Genomic DNA, 22,971 nt, shown 5'->3' with positions numbered 1-22,971 from the left:
CCTGCCCCACATGCCAACTCAGATCCAAAACGCACAGAGGCCAAAAAGCACCACTCATGAGCATGCCCATAATCGACACACCATTCACAAGAATCGCTATGGATATTGTAGGCCCGTTGGAGAAGAGTAGAGGAGGCCACCGTTACATCTTAGTCATTTGCGACTATGCCACTCGATATCCCGAGGCCTACCCCCTCAAAAATGTCAAGTCCAGACAAGTGGCTAACTGTCTCATACAGTTGTTCTCTAGAGTAGGCATCCCGAGAGAAATTCTTACAGACCAGGGAACCAACTTTAACTCCCGTTTCATGAGACAGGTTTACTCCCTCCTGGGCATTAGGCCCATTAGAACCACACCGTACCACCCACAGACTGATGGATTGGTTGAGCGCTTCAACCAGACCCTCAAATCCATGCTGAGGAAGTTTGTGTGTGATACCGGCGCAGACTGGGACCAGTGGCTGCCATACCTCCTGTTCGCGTACAGGGAGGTCCCCCAAGCTTCAACTGGCTACTCCCCTTTCGAGCTCCTCTTCGGCCGCCAGGTGAGAGGACCCCTGGATGTGCTCAAAGAGGCGTGGACCGGAGAGGGGGCACCACAACAGACCAGCATCGCGGAGTACGTGCTGAAGATGAGAGCCAAGCTTGAGGAGCTCAGCAGCCTGGCCCACGACAACATGGTCAAGGCCCAGTCACGCCAGAAGACCACGTACGACCGGACAGCGCGGAGCCGCACCTTCAACCCGGGCCAGAAGGTCCTCCTGCTACTGCCCTCATCCACCAGCAGTCTCCTGGCGAGATGGCAGGGGCCGTTCGAGGTGCTGGCGAAAGTGGGTCCGGTGACGTACGAACTCGCCATGCCAGATCGTCGAAAGCCACGACAAAGGTTCCACATCAACCTGCTCAAAGAGTGGGTACCTCGACCAGACACCACCAGCCACCTGAACTGGGCTCGGGTGGTGGAAGAAGAGGAGGAGACCAAGGAGCAGTACTTCCCCACGGGGGGAGGCGAGACTTCTCCACCACTGCAACATCTGTCCAGCCGCCAGCAGAACGACGTGCAGCAGGTCATTCCCGAGGGCCTGTTCAGAGAGGAGCCTGGACGGACTACGCTGATGCAGCACAACATCCGTCTGACAGGACCAGGCCCGGTCCGACAGACTGCTTGCCGGGTCCCGGCGAGGCTCATCCCTGCTTTGAAGGCGGAGGTCCAGGCAATGCTGGACATGGGCGTGATAGTGCCATCGCGCAGCGAATGGTGCAGCCCCGTCGTGCTCGTCCCCAAAAAGGACGGCGAGCTGCGCTTTTGTGTTGACTTTTCAAAACTGAACTCAATCTCAGCCTTTGACCCCTACCCAATGCCAAGGGTAGATGAGATGGTGGAACGGCTGGGCAAAGCCCAGTACCTCAGTACCCTTGATCTTTGCAAGGGGTACTGGCAAGTGCCACTCACGCCAGAGGCCCAAGAACTGACAGCCTTTCGGGCCCCGAGTGGACTTTACCAGTTTACCACCATGCCCTTTGGACTCCATGGAGCGGCCGCTACATTCCAGCGGCTCATGGATCAAGTGCTGCGGGGAGCGGAGACTTATGCCGCCGCCTACATCGACGACGTAATCATCTACAGCTCCTCCTGGGAGGAGCATGTGACCCATCTGGCTGACGTGTTCAGTCGGATCAGCAACGCCGGCCTGGTAGTGAATGCCAGCAAATGTCAGCTGGCTAGGCCGGAGGTCTGTTACCTAGGCTACGTGCTGGGTAGTGGCAACATCAAGCCACAAGTGAGCAAGGTGGAGGCTGTCCGTGACCGCCCACGACCCACAACCAAGAAGGGTGTGAGATCCTTCCTGGGTCTCGTGGGGTGGTACAGGCGGTTTATCCCCAACTTCTCCACACGTGCCTCCAAGCTCACTGACTTGACCCGCAAAAACAGCCCCAACAAGGTTGTTTGGACAGATGACTGTCAGGCAGCCTTCCAAGACCTGAAGGACTGTCTTTGTGACTCACCTGTGCTACAGAGCCCCGACTTTGATCTCCCCTTCACGGTGCAGACCGACGCCTCTGGGCTGGGGCTTGGTGCTGTGCTACTGCAGGGGGAAGGGGCAGACCGACATCCCGTGCAGTACATCAGCCGTAAGCTGTTCGACCGTGAGACCCGGTACTCTACGGTTGAAAAAGAGTGCCTTGCCATCAAGTGGGCCTTGGACAGTCTCCGATACTACCTGCTGGGGAAACGGTTTGACTTGGAGACAGACCACCGTGCGCTGCAGTGGCTCCACCGTATGAGAGACAGTAATGCCAGAGTCACGCGGTGGTACCTGTCATTGCAGCCGTACAACTTCACCATCCGGTATAAGGCCGGGAAAGAAAATGTTTCCGCTGACTTCCTGTCCCGCCCCGAGGAGGAGGGGCAATCTTAAGGAGGGGGGTGTGTGATGACGCGGCTTATGGGCGCGTCACCACCGCGTCCAGGCGGACGCTTTTAAACTTTACTGGCGCCAAAGCGCTTTCCCCTCTCTCACCTCTTATGAGCCCGCGGCTGAAACGCAGCGCATTGGACATTTATTTATATGTTGGGACATTGTTATTAACATCTTGCGATGTGTTGTTTTAATGTTTGCAGTCTCATGGGTGCACACATGATAACCGCGACATGACAAACATATTACACACGCTAATTTGTGTTAAAGGCCTGATTTAGTTATTATATGTTTGGTACTGTTTTATAGAGTCTATTTAGTTATTTTCAGTTCTGTTTGCAAGTCCCCCCTGGCTTATGTGGTATAATGGATTAGTCCAGTGGCCAGGGCGGGAAAACTTTTGCTTAAAAGGTCCGACTCCTCATTTGCTCAAGGAGGTCGGTAGGTGAAGGTTACCTTACATGTGAGTAGTTATATGCTATGCCAAAGCATTTTTCTCTGCTGAAGAGATATTTTGATTATGACCTTTTTGTTATTATTTTTGTATATATATTTTTTGTAAATATTTTTCTTTTTGAATACTTACCTTTTGGACACTTGGACCCTCTTGTAAATATCACTCCTGGTGTGAAGAAAAATAAAAACTCAGTCGACTCAGTCAGTTTTTGTCTGTTGGAGCATTTTTGGTGCCATTCCAAGACCCCTCGACACTCTACCTTTCACATAGCCTAATAGCAAATGGAAATAGATATATGAATGTTTAAAGTATGAATCTGTATTTATGTTAGTTCCACAAATAAAACGTGCTACTTTTCTAATAAATACTCCAAAACAGCTCTAAGCATCTGTCTACTGACCAATGGGAGGTCTGTGAGAGAGTCCAGCACACTTTCCCACACTCTCTCCATTCACTTGTCTTCAATGGAGCAACAATAGGAGTGTGTCTCATTACCATATTAGAAAAGATATTCACCCCTCTGACAAGTTTAATGCTGTGGTGTTCCTGGTAACTTATTGACATGAAATTATATGAAAGTGAAATCTCATTCAAGGAAATGTCAAAAATGATAATCCTGAATTTAAATGTGTGAGACAAATAATAACACATTTTAATATCTGACACAACATTCCAAGCATTGGTGGTGTGGTTTTTACTATCCGCATGTAGTAAATAGAAAATCATCCAATATCTTGGCAAAGCTTGAGTGCTACCCTGTTCCAAATGTAAAGCCTCCAGACTGTGTTTCTGGTTGGACTGGGGTATTTTGGAGTAGGCCTATGTATTTTGAGTGTCCATTATTGATTTTGTTGTTCAGCAGTTCTTGTTTAACTTTAATACGGTTTTGTCACTGTGCTGAAGTTCAGAATCACAGTAGGCCTAAATGCCAAGGTTACTCATCTGCAAGAGGAATGTATGGATGTTTTGAAGTGCCAAGTACAATAGCATACGGTAACTGAGAAACCTGGAGCAAATGTGTCCATGTGCGCCATCATCTTGGCTACTGTTCAAAGTTGGAAGTCTAACGTTTTTCGCAATCAGAAGCCAGTGGTTGTATGGAGCTGCCACATGCTGGATTCTCCCATTGCTGGGGGACAATGGTGAAACCTCAGGGGAACAGGTGCTGGGTTGGGGTGATGGAGAGAGACACACAGAGCCACTGTGTGGATGTGGGAAAGGACTCACCCTGAGAGGAGACTTAATCTGATGGAGTCAGGCGTGCTGACAGGGACACACCCCTCAATACTGTACACAATTTTAGTATCAGTATTTTTTTTTTTTAAGTATTTTTTTGGGGGCTTTTCAGCCTTTTATTGGTTTTTGTGAGACAGGACAGTGGAGGAGAGACAGGAAGTGAGCTGGGGGAGAGAGACGGGGAAGGACCGGCAAAGGACCCGGACCGGGAATCGAACCCGGGTCGGCCGAGTGGTAAATGTGTGCCCTACCATATCAGCCACGGTAGGGCCAGTATCAGAATGTTTTTAGCATACCAGAGCTTCCTTTTGATCTAAAGAAAATCCACAGACCTACCGGTATATAATTTGGTAATTTAAATCTGTGGTATCATTTAGGTCACTTGGGATGTCACCTCTGTCTGATACAGGTCTTCAATTATGTGCGAGTAATGTTGATGGTCATGTGTGCAAGGCAAGCTATGCTGAGAGAGTCATCTTTGAATTCTTCATTGGCAGATTAACCCCTTAGCGCCGCATTACGGCTCTCTGTAATGTCATAGCAATGTTGTTATGATGTAGTTAAACATTTTCAGCAAATGAATAGTGTCGCTGGTGACCCCTGCTGCAGTAAAAGGCTACGCATCTTGAAGATCCTTAGACATGTTTCAATCAAAGACTGAAATGTTGAATGAAATGACAGACAACAGGACTTGAAAATAGTAGTCAATATATTTATTGCAGATTCTGCAATACCAGAAGGTAATTGGACATCCAAAGACATTTGATCACATACATGTTTGCCATCAAATCAATCACACTTTTATCTCTCCATTGAGGATATAATGTCTTACACAACTCCGTCTTTGCAAAAGACATGAGTAACATTTTAAATTGGCTTCATATCTGACACCAATTATGCGTCTCAAGAACACCTTTGTGTTAAAGGCAACAATTCGTTTCTTAAATATTAAGAAAGGGAAATATGTCTCATTCATCTGAGATCTTAGTATGGAATCCAATCATTTGGAATATGACTGGAAATAAAGCTTTACATTAAGCTCATGAAGACTCTAAAAATCATAACATTTCACAGAAACAATATTAGTTGACAATTTGTCAGATCACAAAGATAAAATAATGTCAACATTGTTGAGAATATATTCAAGACATTTTGCTGCATTAATGAATACAGAAGAAATAATCACATTTTAAAAGCAAAAATGGACAATAATCAAAGAACTGATTTTAAATAATAATGGATGTCCCAAGATGCTTCAATTTGAAATCAGGAAGGTCACATTTTAAAATATGAGTATATCTTCACCGAAGATCAGTAGCCTATTTCACCAGAAATAGTAATTTCTTGCTTACAAGTAAAAGTCATGTATGTCTTCACAGAAGACAATATTTTGCATAGATTGCAAAAAAAAGTCTTTTCTCATGGAAAAGAAAAATGTTCTCTTTTGAAGTAAAGAAGTTGAATACTCTGCATACACAGACACAATAGTGTCCTTCCACTTACGTCCTCAGCAAATTTGGCCAAGTGCCAGTCTCAGGGATGTAGTGCTCTACCACGGCCTCCAGGGGGTGCCCTTGGACGGTTTCTTGTCCTTCCCCAGAACACTAGAACTCAGCTGACAGGGGACCATATCCTCTCTGCTCCACTCATCGCTGGGTGGCTGTAGGGATGTCTTGAACTGGGCCAGCAGGTTTGCATGGGACTGTGTCTTGAAAGGAAGTGAACAGTCTCTTCAGCACACCTTGAGTAACCTTGGCTGACTGCAGACGGGGCTTTCTTTTGCTGGAGATGTCGTCTCAGGAGGCAAACGGTCATCTCCAGGATGTCTGCTTTCTCTAGCTTGGACTCGGGATGCTGGTTCAGGAGCTGTGGACCCAGCAGAGCCTTCAGTTCCTCAATGCAGTTGTTGATGTGCTCTCTGCGCAGCTTCTCCACAATTGGTTTTCTCAGCTGTAAAGATGAAGAGGGCACCATAAATACGTTTGTTCTTTAACGTGGCTGATCTAAGTGACACATTTATAAAGATACTGTCAAAATTAAGAGTCATTTGGGTGGTCTGCTGTAGAGGTGATTGTAGGAGCCATAGCTGCAGCTGTAGTAGATCTCTCTGTAGAGTGAATCTGATCAGCACTGGCTTCATGTCCCCTATTTATACTCCCAAATCTCCATGTGAATGTGTGGGTCTTGGGCTGGTTGGAGTTTCTCACAGTCAGTAGCCAATGACTGAGCTGCAGAGGACAATGAGGAGTGTGGAGCTGCCACATGCTGGATTCTCCCATTGCTGGGGGACAATGGTCAAACCTCAGGGGAACAGGTGCTGGGTTGGGGTGATGGAGAGAGACCCACAGAGCCAGTGTGTGGATGTGGGAAAGGACTGACCCTGAGAGAAGACTTGTGCTGCCTGATGCTGGGGTCAGGCATACCCACACAAGTTATGGCACATGCCATACTCACCACTTCACACACTTCTGAAAAGTATACCCTGATGTCATCCTTAAATACATTTGGCCAAGAAGGTTAATTCATATTCATGTGCATCACAGGCTTAATAAATAATAGATTATATAAAATCTGTAAAATGAACACCTTTCCAGTGCTACGTGCAGTAGAAAGAAATGGAGGGAAATCTTTCTCCATACGTGTGGGGTGTTCAAATGTAACAGCGGTCAGCCTTTCTCTTGCAGGTAAAGAGGCCAAGATGGTTTCCCACACATTTCCTCACATGCAGTTTGAATGATTATTGAATGTTCTACACAGCAGTGTTAATTTCGTCAACCATTACTATGACTAAAATATTTCGTCAAAGCCCTTTTTTGATTTTCGTCATTTAGACTAAGACTAAGACTAAATTGGGAAGGCAATGACTAAAATATGACTGAGACTAAAATTGATTTTCGTTATTGTGACTAAGACTAAGACTAAATTTTAAAAAGCTGACTAAATTAATACTGGTGTTAAATAAATAGAGAAAAAGAGTGTGAAGAAGTTTCATTTTGCAAAGTGTGATATATGTTAAAAAGAGAAGCAGTATGCGGAGAAGGTTTATTCTGTACAGTCAATGATGTATGTTAAAAAGAGAAGCAGTGTGTGGAGAAGTTCTATTATGTACAGTGTTGACTAAAATGACTAAGACTAAAAATGATTTTCGTCATTTAGACAAAGACTAAGACTAAATTGAGAAGGCAATGACTAAAATATGACTAAGACTAAAATTGATTTTCGTCATTGTGACTAAGACTACGACTAAATAAAAAAAAGCTGACAAAATTAACACTGCTATACATGTAACTATTTTATTTTAAACGTGGAAATGATTTCCATGATGTCATGAAACACATTTTTGATTGCACCTAGCCATTGCATAGCCTAGGTGATAACACCCTCTCTCTGTTCACATTGTAAGGCCTAAATCAAAGTGCAAAATGTGAAAATGTGTTACGTCACACAAAGTCACTGTCATTATAGCAGCGCGTGCCTTTTCCCCTGGGTATGGGTCACATTCTGTGGTGGAACTATTGATGCGTGTGCTCAAACTACTGAGAGTCTCCTCTCTGAGCTTTCCCACACTCTGCCCATTGACAAGAGCCTCCAGTGAACAATAGAAGTGTGCCTTGATCATGGCAGGCCATATGTAGGGGAGCCATGCTTAATGAGGGCCTCAGGCAAATACGTCACTGGTGGCATACTTTTAGCCTTGATAAATAATAGTAACAATTTAGAGACAGTTCAAAACCTTAGATCACACTGGCCTTTTCAAATCCTTCCTTCGTAAGTTTTTTTCCTTAAAGAAGAGAAATAGGACATAGGATGCATCTATATGGAAAACAATAGGAAATGGAAATGTAAGTGTTGTAAAATGTAAACCCTACATAGTTTTCCAATAAATTACCATTAGGCCTACCTTCAGGTAAATATATTCCTTAACTGAAGTTTCAACTACTCTTCCAAAGGTAGTCCACATATCTGTTATGATTATGATAACCATCAAAAATGGAGGGAAACAAGTCTGACTAGCATACAGATTCTATTTTTGAATATAAACTGACACAAGTTGAATATTTTGTTGTAGGCTACTGTACTGCTACCTATAGAGCAGGGGTCAGGAACCTTTTTGGTGGAGAGAGCCATAAACGCCAAATTTTTAAAAAGAAATTTTCATGAGAGTCATACCATTAAAAAAAACACTACATACAATCAAAAGCATGTGTTTCAATAAAGCCCAACAATTTTAGAGTGTACTGTCAAGTTATTGCTTTTATTGATAACAGATAAGTATAGGGTTGCCAACTGTCAACTTCATTATGGTGAAGGTCTGGGAGAATTTTGTATTTTTCAGATGTAATTTCCTGCATTTTAACACTTTTTAAGCTTCCTTGTCCCATTTCAACTCAATATGGAACCCATACTTTTATTTATAAATACAGGACGATTCCGTAGTTCAAGGGAAGGTTGGCAACCCTAGATAAGTAAGAGCCATATACAGTTCCCAAAAGAGCCACATGTGGCTCTAGAGCCATAGGTTCCTGACCCCTGCTATAGACCCTTTTTGACTTAAGCACTTTCTGCACCTGTCAGAGAAAACAGATAGAGAAAAGCATGTTGGCTGTAGCCCTGATAACATTACTTTAACCGTGCCATCTTTGGATTTCATTCAATGCTGTAGCATAAATGGTAGAGGTAGCAACTTTGAAGAGGCATGTGTCTTTTCCCAGTTGTCTATATCTGTGGAATCCCCAGTGGTGATGTGAATGCTAGAACTGGAATCCTCCTCTCGTGGGCTTCAACACTCTGCCCATTCATAGAAATCCTTGGACTAGGGAAGTGTACATCTTTGCAGCTAACCAGAAATTGCAAGCAATGTCAACAGTCCGCCACAATTACCCGTTAACATAGCCTATTATACTCTCATGGCAACACATTTAAAGCATGTGTTTGGATGGTTTCATTCGTCTCTTGGAGCTTAAGACGGCAAGGATAGTGAACTTGTTAACATTTTTTAAATACTTATTTTAAGCTCTGCTTTATAGCTCATAGGTTTCTGTTGTAAAATAATAGTGTAGTATGTAGCTGTAGGTATTTTATATTTTATGTAACTGTGAATATTTTATTTTCCTTGCCCTAATGGCTTAGGTGTCTGCATCCATTGACCCCCAGAGGTCTGTGAGAGAGTCCAGCACGCTTTCCCACACTCTCTCCATTCACTTGTCTTCAATGGAGCAACAATAGGAGTGTGTCTCATTACCCCCCACATTAGTCAGGGAGTCCCATCTCCCCCTGCTGCCCAGCTGACTTGGAGTGCAGTGGAGAGGTGTCCAGTTTCAGGCCAACCATAGGAGGGATGAAAATCATTACTGCAATGATATTGGAACTTAAGGAAATTCTTACACTGTCTATTTGAACTTGACATACTTTCAGTAAAATGCAAAAGTGTGTGTGTGTGTGTGTGTGCGTGTGTGTGTGTGTGTGTGTGTGTGTGTGTGTGTGTGTGTGTGTGTGTGTGTGTGTGTGTGTGTGTGTGTGTGTGTGTGTGTGTGTGTGTGTGTGTGTGTGTGTGTGTGTGTGTGTGTGTGTGTGTGTGTGTGTGTGTGTGTGCGTACGTGCGTGCGTGCGTGTGTAAGCGTCAGAGGTCTGTAACTTTTTACAGTAATACAGTCCATCCTTCAGTGGAATTAAATAAAACAGGTTTGAGGCACCAGATGCCACATGCCTGGCTAGCTGGCATAGAGCTTTGCATAGGTGAGGAAAATAAGATTTTTCATTCAGTACCATCATTTTACCAACAGAAGATGCTGAATCTTCTTCTTACCAGCAGTCAAAATCCCATTACACCTATCATGTCCCTATGCCACTCTTTATTATTTCGCCAGGTATTTTAATTTTGTTGAGAATCCCTCAGTGAGAAAGAGTAGCATATGAGTAGCTGTCAACTGTTTTCACATGTCAGAGTATTTCTGAAAAGGTGTGTTGATTGGGAAATTACAGTAAGAAGAACAAAGTCAAATGTAGTGTGTTGAGAAAGGAGTTTTATTCAGTCTCCTGCTTCAGTGAAGCAAACAATATTTTCTTGCTTAGGTGAAACAAGCATTTAGCATGAGTGAACATGTTCTTCAAAAGCAGGACAATTGTGTTGACATTAGATCAGTAGTCTCTTCACAGAAACAAATCAACATGTCTTTATGAAAGACACTGGGAGCTTCATATACAGTAGAAGCTTTTCATTGTTACAGCATCAAAGCATTGTTCGAAAAGTAGCAGTCTTTAAAATGACTTTACATTTTGTCTTCTTAAATATTAAGAAAGTATTATATATCTTGATACCAGATATGCTATCATTACAAATGGTGTCTCTTTCGACAAAAAATGTTGCTTCATAATCGAAGCACAAAAAAGAACAAGACATAACATGTGTTCATACAGTCAAAATAAAATAATTATCATGTAAAATCATGACAATTAAATCTGTATTCCTTAATAAGGAACATTTTTCATACAACCATAACAAAGTTTCATAGAAACAACTATCTTGATATTGAATAGCAACAATGTAGGAAGATCAGCTTGATATTGCATAGCAATATGGAGGACGTAAACAATATGGCTGACTATTATCAGCTCTGCTTTGCAAGTTCCCATCTGGAAACGTATTAAACTTCTTTTCATTGAAAAGGAGACATAACTCATTCACAGGAATCAACAAAGTTCATCTTTTGAGTGAGAAAGGTCTTCATAAGTTCAGTTTCAACGTCACTGTACGTAGCGTATCAGGGCCCCATAAAGTAAACAATATGGCTGACTATTATCAGCTCTGCTACAAGTTTCCATCTGGAAACATATTATACGTCTTTTCATTGAAAAGTGGAAATAACTGCTGCATTTGCAGAAATCAACAAAGTTCATCTTTTGAAGAGGGAAGGTCTTCACAAGTTCAATGTGAACTTCACTGTAGTGTTCTACCAAGGCCTCCAGGGGGAGCTCCTGGTTGGAATGTTCTCTTTGCCCAACGTGTCCAGGTCAAACACTCTGGTCTGGGACAGGACTGACTCCTCCATGGCTTCTTTGGAGGACATCTTCAGGGTCTGCAAGTGGTTCAGCACAGCTCCATGGGAGTGTGTCTGAGATCCATCCTTTGGCAGGGAATTGGCAACCTCTTGGGTGGGAAATCCCACATTAGGGGAGGAAAAAGTATTTTTCTGGAGTTGTTTCAGCAGGCAAACGGTCATCTCCAGGATGTCCGCTTTCTCCAGCTTGGTCTCAGGCTGCTGGTTCAGAAGCTGTGGACCCAGGAGAGCCTTCAGTTCCTCAATGCAGTTGTTGATGCGATCTCTACGCAGCTTCTCCACAATTGGTTTTCTCAGCTGCAAAGATAAAGAAGACACCATTAATACATTTATTCAGTCAACCATTTCAGGGTAAAATATACAACAAAATGATATCAAGTTCAAGAAAGGTCAAAGTTCTACTATTTACCTTGTGGGAAAGACTCATGTAGTCCTTTGGGTGGTCTGCTGTAGTGGTGATTGTTGGAGCCATCGCTGCAGCTGTAGTAGATCTCTCTGTAGAGTGAATCTGATCAGCACTGGCTTCATGTCCCCTATTTATACTCCCAAATCTCCATGTGAATGTGTGGGTCTTGGGCTGGTTGGAGTTTCTCACAGTCAGTAGCCAATGGCTGAGCTGCAGAGGACAATGAGGAGTGTGGAGGTCAAAGGTCAAACCTCAGGGGAACAGGTGCTGGGTTGGGGTGATGGAGAAAGACCCACAGAGCTACTGTGTGGATGTGGGAAAGGACTGACCCTGAGAGAAGACTTAATCTGATGCCTGATGCTGGGGTTAGGCATGCCCACACAAGTCATGGCACATGCCATTCTCACTACTACACACACTTCTGAAACTGCCGTCTCAGATAATGCAGTGAGTTATTCCACAGTATCATGTAGGCCTATGTATGTAAAAATACAGTTGCACAGGAGTTTGATCTGAAATTAAGACAAGGATGTTATTTAGTGTTATCCAAATTTACACGGTTCGGCAAAGGACCCGGGCCGGGAATCAAACCCATGTCAGCCACACTGACTAGAGCCCTACCGGTTGGCCACGGCAGGGCCAGTTCAGTCGCATTGAAACGACATACAGTATTCTAAAGATGCAAGAACATGTAGGCTACAGGTATAAAATGGATAAGGATTATATACTGAATAAAATGGTGCCGATTGCATGATTAAAAAAATGATAGGCCTGCTTTCATTGGAGAACTAGAGTTATAGTGTGTAAGATGTCACCATCATGGCGTTACAGAATTTCATTAAAGCAGCGCGTGCCTTTTCCCCTGTGGATGGGTCAAGTTCTCCGGTGGGACTATTGATGTTTGTGACCAAACTACTGAGAGTCTCCTCATCAGAGTGCAAAATGTGAAAATGTGTTACGTCACACAAAGTCAACTGTCATTATAGCAGCGCGTGCCTTTTCCCCTGGGTATGGGTCACATTCTGCCTTGGTACCATTTGATGCGTGTGCTCAAACTACTGAGAGTCTCCTCTCTGAGCTTTCCCACACTCTGCCCATTGACAAGAGCCTCCAGTGAACAATAGAAGTGTGCCTTGATCATGGCAGGCCATCTGTAGGGGAGCCATACCTACATGACTTCTTCTTCTTCTTTCTTTCTTTTTTTTTTTTTTACTGCTTTTCAAATTGTGTAAAATAACATTGGAGACAGTTCTCAAGCCCAAGGATCAAACTAGTTTGTTTGAGTCCTGCATTAGGTGTTTCAAATTATATTTGACCCCAGAAGAGAAAAAAGAGGAAAAGACACATGTGCATTGTCTCCAAACACCATCAGTAGTAGCCTAATAGCAAATGGAAATAAATATTTGAATGTTTAAAGTATGAATCTGTATTTATGTTAGTTCCACAAATAAAACTTGCTACTTTTCTAATAAATACTCCAAAACAGCTCTAAGCATCTGTCTACTGACCAATGGGAGGTCTGTGAGAGAGTCCAGCACACTTTCCCACACTCTCTCCATTCACTTGTCTTCAATGGATCAACAATAGGAGTGTGTCTCATTACCATATTAGAAAAGATATTCACCCCTCTGACAAGTTTAATGCTGTGGTGTTCCTGGTAACTTATTGACATGAAATTATATGAAAGTGAAATCTCATTCAAGGAAATGTCAAAAATGATAATCCTGAATTTAAATGTGTGAGACAAATAATAACACATTTTAATATCTGACACAACATTCCAAGCATTGGTGGTGTGGTTTTTACTATCCGCATGTAGTAAATAGAAAATCATCCAATATCTTGGCAAAGCTTGAGTGCTACCCTGTTCCAAATGTAAAGCCTCCAGACTGTGTTTCTGGTTGGACTGGGGTATTTTGGAGTAGGCCTATGTATTTTGAGTGTCCATTATTGATGTTGTTGTACAGTAGTTCTTGTTTAACTTTAATACTGTTTTGTCACTGTGCTGAAGTTCAGAATCACAGTAGGCCTAAATGCCAAGGTTACTCATGTGCAAGAGGAACGTATGGATGTTTTAAAGTGCCAAGTACAATAGCATACGGTAACTGAGAAACCTGGAGCAAATGTGTCCATGTGCGCCATCATCTTGGCTACTGTTCAAAGTTGGAAGTCTAACGTTTTTCGCAATCAGAAGCCAGTGGTTGTATGGAGCTGCCACATGCTGGATTCTCCCATTGCTGGGGGACAATGGTCAAACCTCAGGGGAACAGGTGCTGGGTTGGGGTGATGGAGAGAGACCCACAGAGCTACTGTGTGGATGTGGGAAAGGACTGACCCTGAGAGGAGACTTAATCTGATGGAGTCAGGCGTGCTGACAGGGATACAGCCCTCAATACTGTACACAATTTTAGTATCAGAATGTTTTTTTTAAGTATTTTTGTTGGGCCTTTTCAGCCTTTATTGGTTTTTGTGAGACAGGACAGTGGAGGAGAGACAGGAAGTGAGCTGGGAGAGAGAGACGGGGAAGGACCGGCAAAGGACCCGGACCGGGAATCGAACCCGGGTCGGCCGAGTGGTAAATGTGTGCCCTACCATATCAGCCACGGTAGGGCCAGTATCAGATTGTTTTTAGCATACCAGAGCTTCCTTTTGATCTAAAGAAAATCCACAGACCTACCGGTATATAATTTGGTAATTTAAATCTGTGGTATCATTTAGGTCACTTGGGATGTCACCTCTGTCTGATACAGGTCTTCAATTATGTGCGAGTAATGTTGATGGTCATGTGTGCAAGGCAAGCTATGCTGAGAGAGTCAGCTTTGAATTCTTCATTGGCAGATTAACCCCTTAGCGCAGCACTATGGCTCTCTGTAATGTCATAGCAATGTTGTTATGATGTAGTTAAACATTTTCAGCAAATGAATAGTGTCGCTGGTGACCCCTGCAGCAGTAAAAGGCTACGCATCTTGAAGATCCTTAGACATGTTTCAATCAAAGACTGAAATGTTGAATGAAATGACAGACAACAGGACTTGAAAATAGTAGTCAATATATTTATTGCAGATTCTGCAATACCAGAAGGTAATTGGACATCCAAAGACATTTGATCACATACATGTTTGTCATCAAATCAATCACACTTTTATCTCTCCTTTGAGGATATAATGTTTTACACAACTCTGTCTTTACAAAAGACATGAGTAACATTTTAAATTGGTGTCACATTTGACATCAATTATGCGTCTCAATAACACCTTTGCTTTAAAGGCAACAATTAGTTTCTTAAATATTAAGAAAATGGAATATGTCTCATTCATCTGAGATCTTAGTATGGGATCCAGTCATTTACAGAATATGACCGTAAACAAAGCTATACATTAAGCTTAAGAAGAATATGAAAATCACAACATTTCACAGAAACAATATTAGCTGACAATTTGTCAGATAACAAAGATAAAATAATGTCAACATTGTTGAGAATATATTCAAGACATTTTGCTGCATTAATGAATACAGAAGAAATAATCACATTTTAAAAGCAAAAATGGACAATACTCAAAGAACTGATTTTAAATAGTAATGGATGTCCCATTAGATGCTTCAATTTGAAGTCAGAAAGGTCACATTTAAAAATATGAGTATATCTTCACAGAAGATCAGTAGCCTATTTCACCAGAAATTGTAATTATCTCTCTTGCTTACAAGTAAAAGTCATGTATGTCTTCACAGAAGACAATATTTTGCATGAATTGCAAAAAAAAGTCTTTTCTCATGGAAAAGAAAAATGTTCTCTTTTGAAGTAAAGAAGTTGAATACTCTGCATACACAGACACAATAGTGTCCTTCCACTTACGTCCTCAGCAAATTTGGCCAAGTGCCAGTCTCAGGGATGTAGTGCTCTACCACGGCCTCCAGGGGGTGCCCTTGGACGGTTTCTTGTCCTTCCCCAGAACACTAGAACTCAGCTGACAGGGGACCATATCCTCTCTGCTCCACTCATCGCTGGGTGGCTGTAGGGATGTCTTGAACTGGGCCAGCAGGTTTGCATGGGACTGTGTCTTGAAAGGAAGTGAATGGTCTCTTCAGCACACCTTGAGTAACCTTGGCTGGCCGCAGATGGGGCTTTCTTTTGCTGGAGATGTCGTCTCAGGAGGCAAACGGTCATCTCCAGGATGTCGGCTTTCTCTTGCTTGGACTCGGGCTGCTGGTTCAGGAGCTGTGGACCCAGGAGAGCCTTCAGTTCCTCAATGCAGTTGTTGATGCGATCTCTACGCAACTTCTCCACAATTGGTTTTCTCAGCTGCAAAGATGAAGAGGGCACCATAAATACGTTTGTTCTTTAACGTGGCTGATCTAAGTGACACATTTATAAAGATACTGTCAAAATTAAGGGATGTCAAAGTTCTGCTATTTACCTTGTGGGAAAGACTCAGGTAGTCCTTTGGGTGGTCTGCTGTAGAGGTGACTGTAGGAGCCATCGCTGCAGCTGTAGTAGATCTCTCTGTAGAGTGAATCTGATCAGCACTGGCTTCATGTCCCCTATTTATACTCCCAAATCTCCATGTGAATGTGTGGGTCTTGGACTGGTTGGAGTTTCTCACAGTCAGTAGCCAATGGCTGAGCTGCAGAGGACAATGAGGAGTGTGGAGCTGCCACATGCTGGATCCTCCCATTGCTGGGGGACAATGGTCAAACCTCAGGGGAACAGGTGCTGGGTTGGGGTGATGGAGAGAGACCCACAGAGCTACTGTGTGGATGTGGGAAAGGACTGACCCTGAGAGAAGACTTGTACTGCCTGATGCTGGGGTCAGGCATACCGACACAAGTTATGGCACATGCCATACTCGCCACTTCACACACTTCTGAAAAGTATACCCTGATGTCATCCTTAAATATATTTGGCCAAGAAGGTTAATTCATATTCATGTGCATCACAGGCTTAATAAATAATAGATTATATAAAATCTGTAAAATGAACACATTTGCAGTGCTACGTGCAGTAGAAAGAAATGAAGGGAAATCTCTCTCCATACGTGTGGGGTGTTCAAATGTAACAGCGGACAGCCTTTCTCTTGCAGATAAAGAGGCCAACATGGTTTCCCACACGTTTCCTCACATGCAGTTTGAATGATTATTGAATGTTCTACACATCAGTGTTAATTTCGTCAACCATGACTATGACTAAAATATTTCGTCAAAGCCCTTTTTTGATTTTCGTCATTTAGACTAAGACTAAGACTAAATTGGGAAGGCAATGACTAAAATATGACTAAGACTAAAATTGATTTTTGTCATTGTGACTAAGACTAAGACTAAATTTTAAAAAGCTGACTAAATTAATACTGGTGTTAAATAAATAGAGAAAAAGAGTGTGAAGAAGTTTCATTTTGCAAAGTGTGATATATGTTAAAAAGAGAAGCAGTATGCGGAGAAGGTTTATTTTTTATAATCAATGATAGCCTATATGTTAAAAAGAGAACCAGTGTGTGGAGGAGTTCTATTATGTACAGTGTTGACTAAAATTACTAAAAATTGTCATTTAGACAAAGACTAAGACTAAATTGGGAAGGCAATGACTAAAATATGACTAAGACTAAAATTGATTTTCGTCATTGTGACTAAGACTACGACTAAATAAAAAAAAGCTGACAAAATGAACACTGCTATACATGTAACTATTTTATTTTAAACGTGGAAATGATTTCCATGATGTCATGAAACACATTTTTGATTGTACCTAGCCATTGCATAGCCTAGGTGATAACACCCTCTCTCTGTTCACATTGTAAGGCCTAAATCAAAGTGCAAAATGTGAAAATGTGTTACGTCACACAAAGTCACTGTCATAATAGCAGCGCGTGCCTTTTCCCCTGGGTATGGGTCACATTCTGTGGTGGAACTATTTGATGCGTGTGCTCAAACTACTGAGAGTCTCCTCTCTGAGCTTTCCCACACTCTGCCCATTGACAAGTCTCCAGTGAACAATAGAAGTGTGCCTTCTTCAGGCCATCTGTAGGGGAGCCATGCCTAATGAGGGCCTCAGGCAAATACGTCACTGGTGGCATACTTTTAGCCTTGATAAATAATAGTAACAATTTGGAGACAGTTCAAAACCTTAGATCACACTGGCCTTTTCAAATCCGTCCTTCGTAATTTTTTTTCCTTAAAGAAGAGAAATAGGACATAGGATGCATCTATATGGAAAACAATAGGAAATGGAAATGTAAGTGTTGTAAAATGTAAACCCTACATAGTTTTCCAATAAATTACCATTAGGCCTACCTTCAGGTAAATATATTCCTTAACTGAAGTTTCAACTACTCTTCCAAAGGTAGTCCACATATCTGTTATGATTATGATAACCATCAAAAATGGAGGGAAACAAGTCTGACTAGCATACAGATTCTATTTTTGAATATAAACTGACACAAGTTGAATATTTTGTTGTAGGCTACTGTACTGCTACCTATAGACCAGGGGTCAGGAACCTTTTTGGTGGAGAGAGCCATTGACACCATTTTTAAAAAAAGAAACTTTCATGAGAGCCATACCATTTTAAAAAAAACACTACATACAATCAAAAGCATGTATTTCAATAAAGCCCAACAATTTTAGAGTGTACTGTCAAGTTATTGATTTTATTGATAACAGGTAAGTATAGGGTTGCCAACTGTCAACTTCATTATGGTGAAGGTCTGGGAGAATTTTGTATTTTTTAGATGTAATTTCCAGCATTTTAACACTTTTTAACCCACCTTGTCCCGTTTCAACACAATATGGAACCCATACTTTTATTTATAAATACAGGACAATTCCGTAGTTCAAGGGAAGGTTGGCAAACCTAGATAAGTAAGAGCAATATACAGTTCCCAAAAGAGCCACATGTGGTTCTAGAGCCATAGGTTCCTGACCCCTGCTATAGACCCTTTTTGACTTAAGCACTTTCTGCACCTGTCAGAGAAAACAGAGAGAAAGCATGTTGGCTGTAGCTCTGATAACATTACCGTGCCATCATTGGATTTCATTCAATGCTGTAGCATATATGGTAGAGGTAGCAACTTTGAAGAGGCATGTGTCTTTTCCCAGTTGTCTATATCTGTGGAATCCTCAGTGGTGATGTGGATGCTAAAACTGGAATTCTCCTCTTGTGGGCTTCCACACTCTGCCCATTCATAGAAATCATTGTGGACTAGGGAAGTGTACATCTTTGCAGCAAACCAGAAATTGCGAGCAATTTCAACAGTCCTCCACAATTACACGTTAACATACTATACTGTCATGGCAACACATTTAAAGCATGTGTTTGGATGGTTTCATTCGTCTCTTGGACCACAAGACATCAAGGATAGAGAACTTGTTAACATTTTTTAAATACTTATTTTAAGCTCTGCTTTATAGCTCATAGGTTTCTGTTGTAAAATAATAGTGTATGTAGCTGTAGGTATATATATTTTATGTAACTGTGAATATTTTATTTTCCTTGACCTAATGGCTTAGGTGTCTGCATCTATTGACCCCCAGAGGTCTGTGAGAGAGTCCAGCACGCTTTCCCACACTCTCTCCATTCACTTGTCTTCAATGGAGCAACAATAGGAGTGTGTCTCATTACCCCCCACATTAGTCAGGGAGTCCCATCTCCCCCTGCTGCCCAGCTGACTTGGAGTGCAGTGGAGAGGTGTCCAGTTTCAGGCCAACCATAGGAGGGATGAAAATCATTACTGCAATGATATTGGAACTTAAGGAAATTCTTACACTGTCTATTTGAACTTGACATACTTTCAGTAAAATGCAAAAGTGTGTGTGTGTGTGTGTGTGTGTGTGTGTGTGTGTGTGTGTGTGTGTGTGTGTGTGTGTGTGTGTGTGTGTGTGTGTGTGTGTGTGTGTGTGTGTGTGTGTGTGTGTGTGTGTGTGTGTGTGTGCGTGCGTGCGTGCGTGCGTGCGTGCGTGTGTAAGCGTCAGAGGTCTGTAACTTTTTACAGTAATACAGTCCATCCTTCAGTGGAATTAAATAAAACAGGTTTGAGGCACCAGATGCCACATGCCTGGCTAGCTAGAGCTTTGCATAGGTGAGGAAAATAAGATTTTTCATTTAGTACCATAATTTTACCAACGCAAGATGCTGAATCTTCTTCTTATCAGCAGTCAAAATCCCATTACACCTATCACGTCCCTATGCCACTCTTTATTATTTCGCCAGGTATTTTCATTTGTCGAGAATCCCTCAGAGTGAGAAAGAGTAGCAGTCAGCTGTTTTCACATTTCAGAGTATTTCTGAAAAGGTGTGTTGATTGGGAAATCACAATAAGAAGAACAAAGTCAAATGTAGTATGTTGAGAAAGGAGTTTTATTCAATCTCCTGCTTCAGTGAAGCAAACAATAATTTCTTGCTTAGGTGAAACAAGCATTTAGCATGAGTGAACATGTTCTTCAAAAGAACAATTGTGTTGACATTAGATCAGTAGTCTCTTCACAGAAACAAATCAACATGTCTTTATGAAAGACACTGGGAGCTTCATATACGCAGAAGCTTTTCATTGTTACAACATCAAAGCATTGTTCGAAAAGTAGCAGTCTTTAAAATGACTTTACATTTTTTTTTCTTAAATATTAAGAAAGTGTTATATATCTTGATACCAGATATGCTATCATTACAAATGGTGTCTCTTTCGACACAAAATGTTGCTTCATAATCAAAGCATAAAAAAGAACAATACATTTGTTCATATACAGTCAATGTAAAACAATTATCATGTAAAACCATGGAAATTAAATCAGTATTCCTTAATTAGGAATATGTTTCATACAGCCATAACAAAGTTTCATAGAAACAAAATGTTAATCATCTTGTTATTGCATAGCAACAATATAAGAAGATCAGCTTGACATTGCATAGCAACATGGAGGAAGTAAACAATATGGCTGACTATTATCAGCTCTGCGTATTAAACTTCTTTTCATTGAAAAGGAGAAATAACTCATTCACAGGAATCAACAAAGTTCATCTTTTGAGTGAGAAAGGTCTTCATAAGTTCAGTTTCAACGTCACTGTACGTAGCGTATCAGGGCCCCATAAAGTAAACAATATGGCTGACTATTATCAGCTCTGCTACAAGTTTCCATCTGGAAACATATTATACGTCTTTTCATTGAAAAGTGGAAATAACTGCTGCATTTGCAGAAATCAACAAAGTTCATCTTTTGAAGAGGGAAGGTCTTCACAAGTTCAATGTGAACTTCACTGTAGTGTTCTACCAAGGCCTCCAGGGGGAGCTCCTGGTTGGAATGTTCTCTTTGCCCAACGTGTCCAGGTCAAACACTCTGGTCTGGGACAGGACTGACTCCTCCATGGCTTCTTTGGAGGACATCTTCAGGGTCTGCAAGTGGTTCAGCACAGCTCCATGGGAGTGTGTCTGAGCTCCATCCTTTGACAGGGAATTGGCAACCTCTTGAGTGGGAAATCCCACATTAAGGGAGGACGAAGTCTTTTTCTGGAGTTGTTTCAGCAGGCAAACGGTCATCTCCAGGATGTCGGCTTTCTCCAGCTTGGTCTCGGGCTGCTGGTTCAGGAGCTGTGGACCCAGGAGAGCCTTCAGTTCCTCAATGCAGTTGTTGATGCGATCTCTACGCAACTTCTCCACAATTGGTTTTCTCAGCTGCAAAGATAAAGAAGACACCATTAATACATTTGTTCAGTCAACTATTTCAGGGTAAAATATACAACAAAATGATATCAAGTTCAAGAAAGGTCAAAGTTCTACTATTTACCTTGTGGGAAAGACTCATGTAGTCCTTTGGGTGGTCTGCTGTAGTGGTGATTGTTGGAGCCATCGCTGCAGCTGTAGTAGATCTCTCTGTAGAGTAAATCTGATCACCACTGGCTTCATGTCCCCTATTTATACTCCCAAATCTCCATGTGAATGTGTGGGTCTTGGTCTGGTTGGAGTTTCTCACAGTCAGTAGCCAATGGTTGAGCTGCAGAGGACAATGAGGAGTGTGGAGCTGCCACATGCTGGATTCTCCCATTGCTGGGGGACAATGGTCAAACCTCAGGGGAACAGGTGCTGGGTTGGGGTGATGGAGAAAGAGACCCACAGAGCTACTGTGTAAATGTGGGAAACGGCTGACCCTGAGGGAAGACTTGTGCTGCCTGATGCCGGGGTCAGGCATACCCACACAAGTTATGGCACATGCCATACTCACTACTGCACACACACTTCTGAAAACTATACCCTGATATATAAATACAATTGGTAAGTAAGGTTAATTTAAATTAATTTGCATGACAGTCTTGATAAAAAAAACAGGTGGTATCAAATCTGTAAAACTGATGATACATACCATTCCACCATACAGTATGTAACTTGTAACACCTTTGCAGGACTATGTGGAGTATAAAGAAATGGAGGGAAATCTGCCTCCATAAGTGGGGATCTTCAGATGTAACAACGATCACTGAGCGGTCCACTCATGCAGCATGCATAATAATAGGATGTTCTATACATGTAAATATTTAGTTTTGAACATGGAAGCGATTTCCATAATGTCATGAGACCCATTTTCGATTGCACAGTAGCCATTGCATAGCTGATAAGGCCCTCTCTCTGTTCACATTGTAAGGCCTAAATCAGAGTGCAAAATGTGAAAATGTGTTACATCACACAAAGTCACTGTCATTATAGCAACGCGTGCCTTTTCCCCTGGGTATGGGTCACATTCTGTGATGGGACTATTGATACTTGTGCTCAAACTACTGAGAGTCTCCTCTCTGAGCTTTCCCACACTCTGCCCATTGACAAGAGCCTCCAGTGAACAATAGAAGTGTGCCTTGATCATGGCAGGCCATCTGTAGGGGAGCTGTAGAGGAGCCATGCTTAATGAGGGCCTCAGGCAAATACGTCACTGGTGACATACTTTTAACCTTGCAAAATTTTGAGATTGTTCCAAACCCTTATCACACTGGCTTGATTAAGTCCTTCCTTCATAATGTATAACAAATTATGTTTTTAGACAGATGAGAAATAGGAGAGAAGAAGCATCTATTTGGCAAGTCACAGGAAGTAGAAATGTAAACGTTTTGAAATATGAAAATGTGTATGAAAATCCAACATGTAAAACTTTATAGCTTTCCAATAAATTACCATTAGATATACCTTCAGCGAAAACCTATTCCTCAGGACTGAAAAGAACTTGCATATGTGTTTATTTCCACATTTCCTTTCATGATGACTATCAAAAATGGAGGGAAACAACTCCGGCCAGATCTTGGAAACAGCAGTGATGATGTTCACATGTGGCAGATGTTGCTCTATCTTTTTGGTAGACTGCTTAGTAGAGATCTCCACATTGTCAGCATTTCAAAAGGTCATTTAAACGTCAACAACGAGTGACAGCTTT

General features: G+C 42.1%; 3 pseudogenes; all 3 read right to left on the bottom strand.

Annotated features, from left to right (window-relative positions):
• Positions 1–11,063: 11,063 nt before the first annotated feature.
• LOC134462972 (transcription factor HES-4-A-like) lies at positions 11,064–11,699 on the bottom strand (annotated as a pseudogene).
• Positions 11,700–15,476: 3,777 nt separating this feature from the next.
• LOC134462971 (transcription factor HES-5-like) lies at positions 15,477–16,111 on the bottom strand (annotated as a pseudogene).
• A 4,714-nt stretch (positions 16,112–20,825) lies between these two features.
• LOC134462970 (transcription factor HES-4-A-like) lies at positions 20,826–21,461 on the bottom strand (annotated as a pseudogene).
• Between the last annotated feature and the right edge of the window lie 1,510 nt (positions 21,462–22,971).

This window comes from Engraulis encrasicolus, chromosome 14, assembly GCF_034702125.1.
Source record: "Engraulis encrasicolus isolate BLACKSEA-1 chromosome 14, IST_EnEncr_1.0, whole genome shotgun sequence".
Taxonomy (NCBI): Eukaryota; Metazoa; Chordata; class Actinopteri; order Clupeiformes; family Engraulidae; genus Engraulis; species Engraulis encrasicolus.
This window is presented reverse-complemented; position numbering and strand designations above follow the sequence as displayed.